Genomic DNA, 15,576 nt, shown 5'->3' with positions numbered 1-15,576 from the left:
TCTCTTTAAGCACTTATAACTCTCCTCCTTTCTACGACTTTCTCGCTAAGCTCTTAGCTGTTGTTTGCACATTACTAGCCTTGGTAGCTACATTAGCTGTACAGCTAGCGATGTCTTCTCCCTCTGCTCTTTCTTGCTCGGTGTGCCAAATGTTCAGTTATGCCTCTGCCTCCTTTAGCGACAGTGGTAATTGTAGTAAGTGTAGCTTATTAACTGCGTTGGAGGCGAGGCTTAGTGAATTAGAAGCAAGGCTCCGCACCATGGAAAACCATTCAGTAGCTGCGGTAGTTTGCCAGCCCCCTGTAGCCGGTGCAGAGCCACATAGCATAGCCTTAGCCTCTGCTAACTGTCCTCCGGTAACTCCCGTTCAGCCGGGAGGTTGGGTTACGGTTCGCCAGAAGCACAGTTCCAAGCCGAAGCCCGCGGCTCACCACCAGCCTGTTCATGTTTCCAACCGCTTTTCCCCACTCAGCAACACACCCGCTGAGGATAAAACTCTGGTTATTGGCAGCTCTATTCTGAGGAACGTGAAGTTAGCAACACCAGCGGCCATAGTCAAATGTATCTCTGGGGCCAGAGCGGGCGACACTGAATCTAATTTTAAACTGCTGGCTAAAGCTAAACGTAGATTCAGTAAGATTGTTATTCATGTCGGCGTCAATGACACCCGGTTACGCCAATCGGAGGTCACTAAAATTAATATTGCTTCGGTGTGTGAATATGCCAAAACGATGTCGGACTCCGTAGTTTTCTCTGGACCCCTTCCAAATCTGACCAGTGATGACATGTTTAGCCGCATGTCATCATTTAATCGCTGGCTGTCCAGGTGGTGTCCAGCAAACAATGTGGGTTTCGTTAATAATTGGCAAACTTTCTGGGGAAAACCTGGTCTTATTAGGAGAGACAGCATTCATCCCACTTTGGATGGAGCTGCTCTCATTTCGAGGAACCTGGCAAACTTTATTAGTAATTTAAATCCCTGACAACCCAGAGTTGAGACCAGGACTCAGAGTCGCAGTCCTATACACCTCTCTGAGCTTCTAGTTCAGTTACCCAGCCATAGTTTTCATAGTTTTATACAAACGGTGTCTGTCCCCCGACCACCTAAATTATTCAAATCTAAAATTAAACAAAGAGGAGTTGTGCATAACAACCTCATAAAAATTAAAACCTCTTCTGTGACAGAAAGACAAAACAGGAGAATTAAATGCGGACTGTTAAATATCAGGTCTCTATCGTCTAAAGCAGTGTTAGTAAATGAATTAATATCAGATAATCATATTGATTTACTCAGTCTCACTGAAACCTGGCTGTGTCCAGATGAATATGTTAGTCTAAATGAATCCGCTCCTCCCAGTCATAGTAATACCCACATTCCTCGAGGCAGCGGCCGAGGAGGGGGAGTTGCAGCCATTTTTAACTCTAGTCTGTTAATCAGCCCTAAACCTAAACTAGATTTTAATTCATTTGAAAGCCTCGTTCTTAGTCTTTTACATCCGACCTGGAAAACCTCACAGCCACTTTTATTTGTTATAGTGCACCGTGCTCCTGGCCCGTATTCTGAATTTTTAACTGAATTCTCAGAATTTTTATCCAGTTTAGTTCTTAAATCAGATAATGTTATTATTGTAGGCGATTTTAACATTCATGTTGATGTTGATAATGACTCCCTGACTACCGCGTTTATCTCATTATTAGACTCCATTGGCTTCAGTCAGGGTGTACATGAACCCACTCATTGTTTTAACCATACCCTTGATCTAGTTCTCACGTATGGAATTGAAATTGATAATCTAAAAGTCTTTCCACAGAATCCCTCGCTATCGGATCATTATCTGATTACTTTTGATTTCTTTTTACTCGATTACACGCCACTCAGCAACAGTTACTATACTAGATGTTTATCAGATAGTGCTGTCGCAAAATTTAAGGAAAAGATTACTCCGTCGTTAAATTCAATACCAAGTCCTCAGTAACAGAGGTTTCCGTGCACCGACTTTGATCATTTTGTCGATAGCGCCGTAGGCTCGCTGCGAACAACACTTGACTCTGTAGCTCCTCTTAAAAAGAAGTTAAAAAAGCAAAGAAAGTTCTCTCCTTGGTATAACTCTCAAACCCTTAAGTTAAAACAAATATCGCGAAAATTTGAAAGGAATTGGCGATTGGAAACTGGACGAATCTCGTTTAATCTGGACAGACAGTCTCAAAACTTATAAGAGGGGCCTCCGCAATGCCAGAGCAAACTATTACTCAGCATTAATAGAAGACAATAAGAACAACCCCAGGTTTCTTTTCAGCACTGTAGCCAGGCTGACTGAGAGTCAAAACTCTATTGAGCCTTGTATTCCTTTAGCCCTTAGCAGTAATGATTTTATGAGCTTTTTTAATGACAAAATTCTGTTAGAGGCAAAATTCATGACCTCCTGTCCTCAGATAGTACCTATCTAACCTCAAACACAGCTGTAAAACCTAATATATATTTAGATTGCTTCTCCCCAATTTCTCTTCAAGAATTGGCCGCAGTGATTTCTTCATCTAAATCATCAACGTGTCTCTTAGACCCCATCCCAACTAGGCTACTTAAGAAGGTCTTTCCTTTAGTTAACACTCATATATTAGATATAATCAATATATCCTTATTAACAGGCTATGTACCACAGAATTTAAGGTAGCTGTAATTAAACCTCTACTAAAAAAGCCCACCCTGGATCCAGAGGTGTTAGCCAACTATAGACCAATATCTAATCTTCCCTTTATGTCAAAGATCCTTGAGAAAGTAGTCGCAGACCAGCTATGTGATTTTCTCCATGATAATAATCTATTTGAGGAATTTCAGTCAGGATTTAGAGTGCATCATAGCACTGAGACAGCACTAGTCAAAATTACAAATGACCTTCTGATTGCTTCAGACAAAGGACTTGTCTCTGTACTTGTTTTATTAGATCTTAGTGCAGCGTTTGACACTATTGACCATCAAATTCTACTGCTGAGACTGGAACACTTAATTGGCCTAAAAGGTTCTGCACTGAGCTGGTTTAAATCTTATTTATCTGATCGTTTTCAGTTTGTTGACGTTCATAATGAATCATCCTCACGTACCAAAGTTTGTTTTGCAGTTCCGCAAGGTTCTGTGCTCGGACCAATCCTATTTACTCTATATATGCTTCCTTTAGGTAACCTCATTAGAAATCACTCTATAAATTTCTATTGTTATGCGGATGATACTCAGTTGTATTTATCGATGAAGCCAGAAGAAACTAATCAATTAACTAAACTCCATAACTGCCTTAAAGACAAAAACATGGATGAGCACCAATTTCCTGATGTTAAATTCAGACAAAACTGAAGTTATTGTTCTTGGCCCCAAACAACTCAGAGACTCTTTATCTGATGACATAGTTTCTCTAGATGGCATTGCTCTGGCCTCTAGCACTACCGTAAGAAACCTCGGAGTGATATTTGACCAAGATTTGTCTTTTAATTCTCATTTAAAACAAACCTCACGGACTGCATTTTTTCATCTGCGTAATATTGCGAAAATTAGGCCTATCCTGACCCGAAAAGATGCAGAAAAATTGGTCCACGCTTTTGTAACCTCAAGGCTGGATTACTGTAACTCTCTATTATCAGGTAGCTCTAGTAAGTCCTTAAAAACTCTCCAAACTCTCTCGTTTTAGCTTCTCTGCACTGGCTCCCTATAAAATCCAGAATTGAATTTAAAATCCTACTGTTAACTTATAAAGCTCTAAATGGTCAAGCTCCGTCATATCTTAGAGAGCTCATAGTGTCATATTATCCCACCAGAACACTGCGCTCTGAGAACGCAGGGTTACTCATGGTCCCTAAAGTCTCCAAAAGTAGATCAGGAGCCAGAGCCCTCAGCTATCAGGCTCCTCTCCTGTGGAATCATCTTCCTGTTACGGTCCGGGAGGCAGACACCGTCTCCACATTTAAGACTAGACTTAAGACTTTCCTCTTTGATAAAGCTTATAGTTAGGGCTGGCTCAGGCTTGCCCTGTACCAGTCCCTAGTTAGGCTGACTTAGGCCTAGTTTGCCGGAGGACCCCCCATAATACACCGGGCACCTTCTCTCCTTCTCTCTCTCTCTCTCTCTCTCTCTCTCTCTCACTCTCTCTCTCTCGTATTCTATTACTCCATCTTGCTAACTCGGCCATTCTGGATGTCACTAACTCGACTTCTTCTCCGGAGCCGTTGTGCTCCACTGTCTCTCAGATTAACTCATATCGCAACGGTGCCTGGACAGCGTGACGAGTGTGGTTGTGCTGCTGCCGTGGTCCTGCCGTGGTCCTGCCAGATGCCTCCTGCTGCTGCTGCCATCATTAGTCATTAGTCATACTTTTACTGTTATTATACACATATGACTATTGTCACACATGTATACTGCCAGATATTAATACATACTTTCAACATTTTGTACCACAGTAGCCAGAACTATAACTATAATATTATTACTTTCAACAATGTTGTTGTAAGCTACTGTCATTACCTGCATCTCTCTCTCTCTCTCTCTCTCTCTCTGTGTGTGTCTCATTGTGTCATGTGGATTACTGTTATTTTGTTATTTGTTTGGTGGAAGAGGGATCCCTCCTCAGCTGCTCTTCCTGAGGTTTTTTTTTTCCCCCGTTAAAGGGTTTTTTTGGGGAGTTTTTCCTTATCCGCTGCGAGGGTCATAAGGACAGAGGGATGTCGTATGCTGTAAAGCCCTGTGAGGCAAATTGTGATTTGTGATATTGGGCTTTATAAATAAAATTGATTGATTGATTGATTGATTGATTGATTGATTGATTGAAATTAACATGTACACATGCAATGAATAAAGTAATTATCAGGCAAAAATCTAAGTTTATCAGATTTCTCATAGTCAGATAACTTATTATTATGCTATTTACACGCCCACTTGATCTCTCTCTCTCTCTCTCTCTCTTATTCTCCTTTGAAACCTGTCTTGCAGTGTTGAGCTGTCAGTATGTTTGTTTTTTTTTATAAATAAAATTGATTGATTGATTGATTGACTCTGACATCTCTCCACTTTGTGCATGTATAGGTCCTGTTTGTGCATGTGTGTGTCTTTCAGACCTCTGTGTAATTGACAAGCAAGAGTGAAAACATTGAATTTCTCCTCAGGGGGATTAATAAAGTGAATAAACTTAAACTATAAACTTAAACTTAAAAGGTGGAGCTGTGAACACTGCAGTCCGTTGATTAGTCAATAGTGGACGGTTACTCTGCTCATGGCTGAGCTGTGACTGGTTATGAGGCAGAAGCCACTGTTCATATTATGGAAAGTTTAATTAGTAAACTCTAAATATACAGTGAAAGGATGTTTTGCTGCCTCTTGCAGCAGCTGGATTCAGAGAAAAAAATCTACTTCATTCACTGTGCTGACTGTCGGGATTTTTTAGTTGGAACATTAACTCGTAATGTTACTCAATGCATGAGCTGACGACGTGAATCAATCACCACACCTTAAATATGCCATGTGACAACTTTGACCATTACTTTTTTTTTTTATAGGACATTCACTTTTAGTAATCAGTGGATCTTCAAGCGTTAACATGTATTAATTTCGGCAGGGTTATGTGAATGGAATATATTCTAATCCTCACTCGGAGAAAAGAGGAAACACTAAACCCCTAAGCTTGCCTTAGAAGGACTAAATGCACAAACCCGCTATTTTTAATCAAATACCCCATGGACAGAGACACTCACTGCAGCCTGTTTTGTTTTGAGCTATTTTGTTCTGAAAATGCTGAATGTAACTCCATTCTGTGGACAATAAACGGGGTGCAGATTTTCCTCTTAGTCAAAGCTAATGAGGAAATACAGTTAGTGCTGGATGGAGCAGTGAGTGACAACAACATTGATGACCACATTTAAAGGTACGGTTTGCAGTGGAAACACTAGGGTCTAGGTACCATTGTCTGAAGGGTATTTTTGGTTCCAAAGGTTGACCATATTCATATGGTTTAGATTTGCTAACATTTAAATATGTTTTGGTGTTTCATATGACATAGACATGGGTTCTTGCCAAATTTACTTTTTAATTTCTGTTATGTTAAGTGGCTATACCAATGAAATCAAATTTCTTGGGGTGACAATAGATGAGAAAATCAGCGAGAAATGACACATCAAAGAAGTACAAACTAAACTGTCAAAAGCATTTCAGTTTGAAACAAAGCAAAGCAGTTTCTTGACCACAAATCACTTCACATTCTCTATTGTTCACCTGTTTTACCATATTTAAATTGTTGTGCATAAGTTTTGGGGCAACTTTACAAAAGTTCAGTAGTATTCACTTCTATTCTCCGCAAAACAGCAATATGGATAATTCATAATGCTGGGTATCTGGATCACACTAACTCATAACTCTTACAGTGAAGGTAATTAAAATTTTCTGATACTGTGGATTTTCAAACTGCACAAATAATGTTTAAAGCAAGAAATAACCTGCTACCAGGAAACATTAAACTGTTCAATAACCGAGAGGGTGGTTATAATTTAAAAGGATTATTTCATTTCACAACTCATTGTGTCCCTACAACCAGGAAAAGGTTTTGCATTTCCATACGTGGAATGAAGTTAGGGAACAGCTTGCAAGTGGAGCTTAAGCAATGTCCAAACATGCACCAACTTAAAATAAGGTATGAAGACTGATATTCAGGAGGTAAAGTGTTGAGGAGTGGGTTTGAAATTAACCAGCTGTTCACAGGGATTACTGCAAAGGTTTTAGGCAGGTGTGGAAAAAAATGTTGTAACGTAAGAATGTTTTCAAAAATATAAAATGTACCTGTTTATTTTTAACAATTTATAAAATGCAAAGTGAGCGAACAGAGGAAAAATCTAAACCAAATCAATATTTGGTGTGACCACCCTTCAAAACAACATCAATTTATTGAGGTACACTTGCACACAGTTTTTGAAGGAACTTAGCAGGTAGGTTGTTCCAAACATCTTGGAGAACTAACCACAGACCTTCTGTGGATGTATGCTGCCTCATAACATTCTGTCTCTTCATGTAATCCCAGACAGACTCAACAAAGTTAAGATCAGGGCTCTGTGGGGACCATACCATAACTTCTGGGCTTCTCATTTTTCTTTACGCTGAAGATGATACCTAATGACCTTGGCTGTATGTCTGGAGTCGTTCTGCTGCAGAATAAATTTTGGGCCAATCAGATGCCTCCCTGATGGTATTGCATGATGGATAAGAATTTACCTGCATTTCTCAGCATTGAGGACACCATTGACCCTTAACCAAATCCCAACTCTATTTGTAGAAATGCAGCCCCAAACCTGCAAGGAACCTCCACCATGCTTCACTGTTGCCTGCAGACACTCATTACCAGTACTGATTACTGCTTATCAGTACCGCTCTCCAGCTCTTTGGTGAACAAACTGCCTTCTGCTACAGCCAGATATTTCAAATTTTGAATCATTCGTCCAGAGTACCTGCTGCCATTTTTCTGCACTCCAGTCCCTACGTTTTCATGCATAGTTGAGTTGCTTGGCCTTATTTCCACATCGATGGTATGGCTTTTTGGCTGCAATTTCTCCATGAAGACCACTTCGAGCCAGACTTCTTCGGACAGTAGATGGGTGTACCTGGGTCCCATTGGTGTCTGCTAGTTCTGAGTTGATGGCACTGCTGGACATCTTTAATTTCAAAGGGAAATCTGCTGCACCAAAATTTCTTAGCCAACCACTGCATCTATGGTCCTCAACATTGCTTGTTTCTTCATGCTTCTTCAAAAGAACCTGAACAGCACATCTTGAAACCCCAGTCTCCTTTGAAATCTTTGTCTGGGAGACACCTTGTTCATGCAGTATCATACACCTGACTATGATCCTACAAAAAAATCCCTGACTTTGTGCAAGTGTACCTAGAAGAATTGATGCTGTTTTGAAGGCAAAGGGTGGTCACACTATGTATTGATTTGATTAAGATTTTTTTTCTGTTAGCTCACTTTGCATTTTGTAAATTGATAAAACAAAACACAATGAAGCTTTATATTTTTAAAAGCATTTTTACTTTACAGAAATTCTTCAAACCTGCCTAAAACTTTTGCGAATCCCGGCTTGGGCGAACATCATCCAGTAAGGGTCCTTAGGCAAGACCCCTAATGCTAGTACAAAACTCTGAACCATATATCAAATACTGTAATGTTAAATGGAGCAATACATTCCCCAGTGATTTAAAAAAAAATTGGAAAGTCTTCAAAAAAAAGATAATTCGAGCTGTGTTCTTTGTCCAAATATAATGCCCCCACAAGCCCTCTCTTCCATCGTTTTGGTCTCCTCCAGCTCACAGAGATAAATGTGTATCAAAATGCATGTATGATGTTCCAGATAATCCACAAAACAAATTTAAGGTTGTCTGAGCTTGCCCCAGTCTGCAGTCCTGGTCATGCTATGACACCAGGAAAAACATCTCATCTCTGGGAAGAAGAGAAGACATTAAAGTACTGGCTTGTCCATTGCTTGCAGGGGTCCGCTGCTCTGGAACGAGCTCGATGAGGGCTTGAACGTGTTGAAATCCATCTCCACATTTAAGATTTTTTTTTTTTTAATTTAATTTTATATAGTTTATTAATCCCTGAGGGGAAATTCAATTTTTCACTCTGTTTGTCAATTACACACAGGTCCAAACACACACATGCACAAACTGGACCTATACATGCACTAAGTGGAGAGATGTCAGAGTGGGCTGCCCATGACAGGCGCTCTGAGCGGTTGGGGGGTTCAGTGCCTTGCTCAGGGGCACCTCAGCAGTGCCCAAGAGGTGAACTGGCACCTCTCCAGCTACCAGTCCACGCTCCATATTTTGGTCCGGACGGGGACTTGAACAAATGACCCTTCGGTTCCCAACCCAAGTCCCTATGGACTGAGCTACTGCTAAAAATCAAACTACTAAGTTCATATATTTAACTATTTTGTAATGTCCTAAAATCATGTGCTCTGAGAAAGCTTATGTCTCTGTGTTTGTTGGTATGTATGATGTTTTTTACCTATGTTTACTATGTACTATATATTGTTTTGTTTTGAAAATACCCAGGCTCCCTCTAAAAGCTTTCAATAGCTTCTTGGGAGACCTGATTCACACACGCTGTTGACTTCATGCCTTTATGAAGACATTTATGTTGATTCACCTGTGTGTGTGTGTGTGTGTGTGTGTGTGTGTGTGTGTGTGTGTGTGTGTGTGCGTGTGCATGTGTCTGTGTGTGTGTGCCTGAATAAATCAAATCAAATCAAAAATGCTATACCTGCCTACCTCAGATATAAGTGATTACAATACAGATAATGTCATATCAGCTCGGAAGTCACCCGGGTCAACAAGGTCCACGTCAGTTGCTAGGGAACTGCTACTAAACCAGCAATACCAGAGAGAAGGGATGCAGAAAATGTGGAACCTATGGCTGCTTCTAAACCCACAATCAAGACTAACTAAGAAACATCGTTAGCACAGTGTTCCAACATCCAAAACTGCCAACTACTATCACAACTAGAGATCAATGAAATACTTCAACAATGCTACAGCAAGGGGGAGCCAGGACGACAGGTCAGCAGGGGGAAGTCATCATAACCCCCACAATCCGAGATTAGGTGCCAAGCCCCAGTAGATACAAACAACCTCACTGAAAGAGCAGCTGATATGAGAAGGAAAATCGTGAGCAAACTGGAAACCTGGAGCCTCTGACGAATCCCACAGCTGAGTTGCCAAGTACCTTCAGATGATCTGCTAGAAGATGTAAATGCTACCAAAAACACCATCCCTACAAGGACCATCACTCAGACCAACAAGCTGATTCACAGTACAACAAAAGCAACAGTAATTCTGGAGATGCTTGGATACAAGATGGACATGGTACATAAGAACCAGTACCCTCCATGGAAGAGATGGTTGGAGGCCAAGATAAAGGCAACACAGAGAAAAGTTAGCCAACTAGCAGAGCTACACAGAGGTAACATGGTGAATAAAGGGGTACCAAGGAAATACAACAAGCTCTCCATTCGTGAGGCACTCGAAACTGCCAACACAGACTAACAGCTCTGTCCACCCAGCTGAAGAGATACACCAAAGAAGCAGAAGCCAGGAGAATAAACAGGATGTTCTCCACTGAACCGGCTAAGATGTTCTCTCAGTGGCAGGGAAATAACAGCAGGTCAGACCCACCAAGAGCTGAGATGGAAACATACTGGAAGGGCATTTGGGAAAGAGAAGCAGCACACAACACCAGTGCCCAAGGGCTAGTGGATCTAAGAGCTGGCCACAGCTACCTCCCTGAACAAGAACCAGTAACCATCTCAATGGCAGACATCCAGGCAAGAGTGTCAAAAATGAAGAGCTGGACAGCACCAGGCCCTGACATGATCCATACATGCTGGCTGAAGAAGCTGACTGCACTCCATGAACACCTAGCAGCACAGATGGCCCAGATGCTAAGGGCTGGGACTCACCCACCAAGAATGGTTGACACAGGGCAGGACAGTCCTGATCATGAAAGACCCCCAGAAGGGCCACCATCCCATCCAGCCACAGACCGGTAACCTGTCCCTCCATAACAGGAAAGCTCCTGTCAGGCATCATAACAGGTAAGATAACTAGGCATATAGGCCAATACATGAGCGAGGCACAGAAAAGAATTGGCAGTGACACCAGAGGAGCCAAGCACCAGCTACTGGTCAACAGAGCAATCGCCCGAGGCTGCAAGAGCACGAAGACCAACCTGTGCTCCGCTTGGATTGACTACAAGAAAGCCTACGACTCAATGCCACACACATGGATACTGGAATGTCTGGAACTATACAAGATCAACAGGACACTAACCGCCTTCAGTAACGCTTTAGATTACAGCCGGCAATTTACACCGTAACTATCGAGTAGTTACGGTGTAATCTGTTGTACTAACGGTGTACCAGTGTAGTACGTACCAATACATATATGTAGGTATAAGGGAACAAGATATTAAGTTATGGAGTAAGGGGCTAACAATTCGTGAATTTACAGAGAATTTATATTTATTATTATTTATATTTTAACTACTGGGTACCTATTCTATTATAACAGGGTATGCGTGACCTACTGATCAATAATATGGAAGTTTGGGGGGAATTTAGAGAGAACTTATACAATAGGTATTTTTAATTACAGGATACTTACTCTATCATTACAGGGTACAGTATGACAATAAAACTGAAAAATCGGAGAGAAGATGGAGTGAAGACAAACAGGCAATCTACATTGTTCCAATTTTTAGCGGGTAGCCTATACAACTACAGGGTAGGCTACATATGTGCGTTTACTTCGGAACAAAGGTCCAGATGACAGTATGTTGTCATGAATACTGTTGGCGTCTGAAGACCATCTCAGCTGTCACTCACTTCACCAGCATTACATTACTGGACGCTCGTTTATGACTTTATGACTCTGCTTGCCGTCGGCAGACAGAATTCACCCACCCTAGATGTGACTCACTTGTGTTTTGGTGTAAACACTTTGACAATTTTGAAGTCATGAAAATGTGGAAGGTCTTCCCCCCTGCAATTGTGTTCATCCGGCATTACGGCTCCTCAGCATGCAAGCTTACCTTTTTCCAGCTCGGTGCACGCTCTCCTTTCATCCCAGGAAATACATACAAATATAGCAAGATAAAACACAACGCATATATTTGATATGCTTTACTGACAGCTTACTGTGCAGTTAATTTAGTTTGTTCTTCCATGTTTTGAGGCAAGTAAACATCTCACATTGTTCTCTGTAGTTACAGAACAAGTTATATATATATATATATATATATACAATATACACACACACACACACATATATATACAGTGGTGGAAAAAAGTTTTCGGACACCCCATACAATTTGTGAAATATTGCATTAAGAATCACTCTTTGGTCTTCAAATGCAATTTCTTTTAATACAGTCACAGCCAAAATACTAAATAAATCCTAAAAAAAGTCATTAAAAACTTAAAATTGATTGGTTCCATAAAAATACATAAGAAATTTTGAGTATTGGGTCATTTTGGTACCAGTGATGAAGGTCGTTCTTTTTATTAAAAGACACAATTTTTGTTGCCAAGCTTCGTGTCTACATAAAGCCAGCACATTTGAAAGTTCTTCAGACACAAAAATGGCTAAAACAAGGACCCTAACGCAGGAAACACGCCTGAAGATAAAGATTCTCAGCCAGGAAGGGTACAGCTGCCGCCAGATAGCCAGGAAGTGCAGATGCAGTCCTTCAGCAGTTGGATACACTCTGCAGAAATACAGACAAACCAACAGCTTGGAAGACAAACCAAGATCTGGGCATCCAAGGGTTTCTTCAGCAAGAAATGGCCGCATCCTGATCCGCACGTGCAGGCAAAACCGCCGAATGACATCACAGGAGCTTCAGCAGCAGTGGTCAAACCAAAATGGTGTCCAGTGTTCCACCCGCACTGTACGTGGCCGACTTTTAGATCATGGCTTAAGGTCCTGCAAGGCTGTCAAGAAGACCCTGATCAATGAGAGACGGAGGTTAGCGCGGTGTCGTTGGGCCCAGGCACACAAGAACTGGACAGCCAGGAATTGGAAGAAGATTCTGTGGTCAGATGAGTCCAGTTTCCAGCTTTATCTTCCGCCTACTAATGTGAGGGTACGCAGAAGGCCAGGCGAAGCATTATCTCCAGCATGTACAGTACCTACTGTCAAGCATGGTGGAGGCAGTATCATGGTTTGGGGATGCATGAGTGCTGCTGGTGTTGGTCATTTCATTTAGTCAGTTACATTTAGTTACAGGGTAAGTACAGGATATGTGGGCTGTAATCTAAAGCACTACAAGTTCCCCCGTAGTTACATTTAGTTACAGGGTAAGTACAAGGTATGCGGGCTGTAATCTAAAGCACTACAAGTTCCCCCGTAGTTACATTTAGTTACAGGGTAAGTACAAGGTATGCGGGCTGTATTCTAAAGCGCTACTAGTTCCCCCATAGTTACATTTAGTTACAGGGTAAGTACAGGGTATGCAGGCTGTAATATTAAATGTAAATTGTACATTGTATATCACATAAAAAACAAAATATTACATTCTTAAAGACTTTACATAACATACTTCTTATTTCAAAATAAGTAAACTGATAGCATTTAATTCCACTCCTGATGAAGATGACAGGGTTGAGGTTGAGACGAGGGGAAAGAAGCTTGTGCACCTTGGCCATATGTTGAACCTATAGAGAAAAACTGTTAGTTTCAGTCTCTTGACCATAATTTATGGTCTGAGATATCTGGATTTCTGACAGCCATGATGTCTCCCAGTTGGTGAGAAGCCATACTGTTGGCCACACAGCTGCAAAGCCATCATCGCTGGCACTTTAGAATAAATACAATATTAATGGTCTACGTAAGGCTATACAAGAAATACTGCATAGCTAACTAAAATCAGCATCTAGTTTCTAGTTTGTCAACAGACCATTACAAATATGTAGCACAATAATAATGGAAAAGTTGCAGTTAATTTGCAATTATCGTGTGGAACAAGCTTGCAACAACAGTAGTCATCTAGCAATAAGGCATGAAACCAGAAGCATGAATAGCTTTCCCTATTATTTTACTTTACTGACAAAACCTTAATGCAGCATAGGACATGTTTGATATGCTGCTAATGGGCAGCAAAGCAATTATAAGTTTATATAAGTTCAAAGGAGGATGCATTTAAAGTTTAGCCAGCGTAGTAACAACACTAAAGTTAGCTTCTGATTTGTAGCTTCCAATTCTCAGTTAAGTGAAAGTTGTCAAGTGAAATCGTGAAATCTTTATTTTGGTTATGAAAACAGTAAAAGGGCAATTTCACTGATATTTCTCAACCACATTAGACCAGGTCCAGATCAAATAACACTATACTTGACAAGTGTAAGTATAGTGGTTTTTAATCTGGACTTGGCCTTATGTGGTTTAGCAGTAGATTGGTCAGTGAAATTGCCCTTTGTTTGGTTTTCACAAGTAGAATAAGTTTCACAAATCTGAAACTTGTGTTTTAGGGTTAGGGTTAGTAAGTGTCCTTAGTAATTTAGTCTAGATTTGACAAGTCTAACGTTAGTGGTTTTTGATTTATAAATATCAGTGAAATCACCCTTTTTTCATAAGCAATAGAAAGGTTTCAAAATTCTTAAGACCGTGGCGTTAAGACCTTTGCTACAATGTCTAACACTAACACTTTAATAAGTATACGTGGTGCAAAAAAGGAGAATCTGCCGCTAAATATCATCATTTATGTTCCCCTAAACTTTTCCTTTCATCCTGAATCGGATGCGATGAGTCGCAAGCTAACTTCAGTGTTGTAGTGCACGACAGGACAGTAACGTTAGCAGATTAGCTTACTGAAAGTTGCTATGTGAATAAAGTCACCTGAACATGTTTCTACGTCTGTAAGACAAAACCCACATGTATTTTAATTTAATTTAATTTTATATACTTTATTAATCCCTGAGGGGAAATTCAATTTTTTACTCTGTCAATTACACACAGGTCCGAACACACACATGCACAAACTGGACCTATGCATGCACTAAGTGGAGAGATGTCAGAGTGGGCTGCCCATGACAGGCGCTCCGAGTGGTTGGGAGGTTCAGTGCCTTGCTCAGGGGCACCTCGGCACTGCCCAAGAGGTGAACTGGCACCTCTCCAGCTACCAGTCCACGCTCCATATTTTGGTCCGGACGGGGACTTGAATAGGTGACCCTCCGGTTCCCAACCCAAGTCCCTATGGACTGAGCTATTTTATTCTATTGCATTGAATGTAATGACATTTTAAATTCTGTTAGAGCAATCATAAGTGTCAGCTTGTAAAAGCTGCAGGGTAACGTTAACACTTTGCTCTTTCAGCTAAATGCACAGCGTTAGCTTGGATGTGAACGTCCGGTAGCTAACAAATGATTAGCAAGGTAACACTCCAACAACACCTTTCATTTGTTCAGTTAACGCTACATTTGACATGAGCCACAAACCAGACTATTTGTGCCAGTAAATATATTCAAGTTTTTACCCACCGTATGTTTGCTGTTAAGTAGGTTAACAGCGGTGCCATCTACATCTCTCTGGTTAGCAGGAAACAGATTAGGTACACTGCCTCATCTCACCAGTGTACGCCAAAGTGTGGGTGAGCGGAGAGCTTTTTCTATTTCCTTATACACAACATCTCGTCTTCGTCTGGCCTGGGAACACCTTGGGGTCCCCCAGGAGGAGCTGGAAAGTGTTGCCCGGGAGAGGGCAGTCTGGGGTGCTTTGCTTGGCCTGCTGCCCCCGCGACCCGGCCCCAGAAAAGCAAATGAAAATGGATGGATGGATGGATGGATGGATGGAGGAAGGATGGATGGACAACACTGTCGCCCCCTGCTGTCATTTGATATTAATGAACCCATTCAAATCGCACTGAACTTTGATGACGCTGATGTCAAAGGTTATAGGTCACAAGTTTAATTAAAAAAAACAACACAGTATTACATCCATGAGTACTCTTGCCTTATTATTATATATTATGCCTTATTGGCATTGCTTTTTTATCGTTTTTCCTAAGC

At 41.1% G+C, this 15,576-nt stretch overlaps 1 protein-coding gene across 3 annotated transcripts in view; it reads right to left on the bottom strand.

Moving 5' to 3' along the window:
• The window catches only part of LOC125885493 (uncharacterized), an 84,544-nt gene that overhangs the window by 29,515 nt on the left and 39,453 nt on the right, over positions 1-15,576 (bottom strand). The gene's annotated exons all lie outside the window — the stretch shown is intronic.

Source organism: Epinephelus fuscoguttatus, linkage group LG1 (assembly GCF_011397635.1).
Source record: "Epinephelus fuscoguttatus linkage group LG1, E.fuscoguttatus.final_Chr_v1".
In the NCBI taxonomy this organism is placed as follows: Eukaryota; Metazoa; Chordata; class Actinopteri; order Perciformes; family Serranidae; genus Epinephelus; species Epinephelus fuscoguttatus.
The sequence above is the reverse complement of the archived record's forward strand: the minus strand, read 5'-3'. Positions and strand labels throughout refer to the sequence as shown.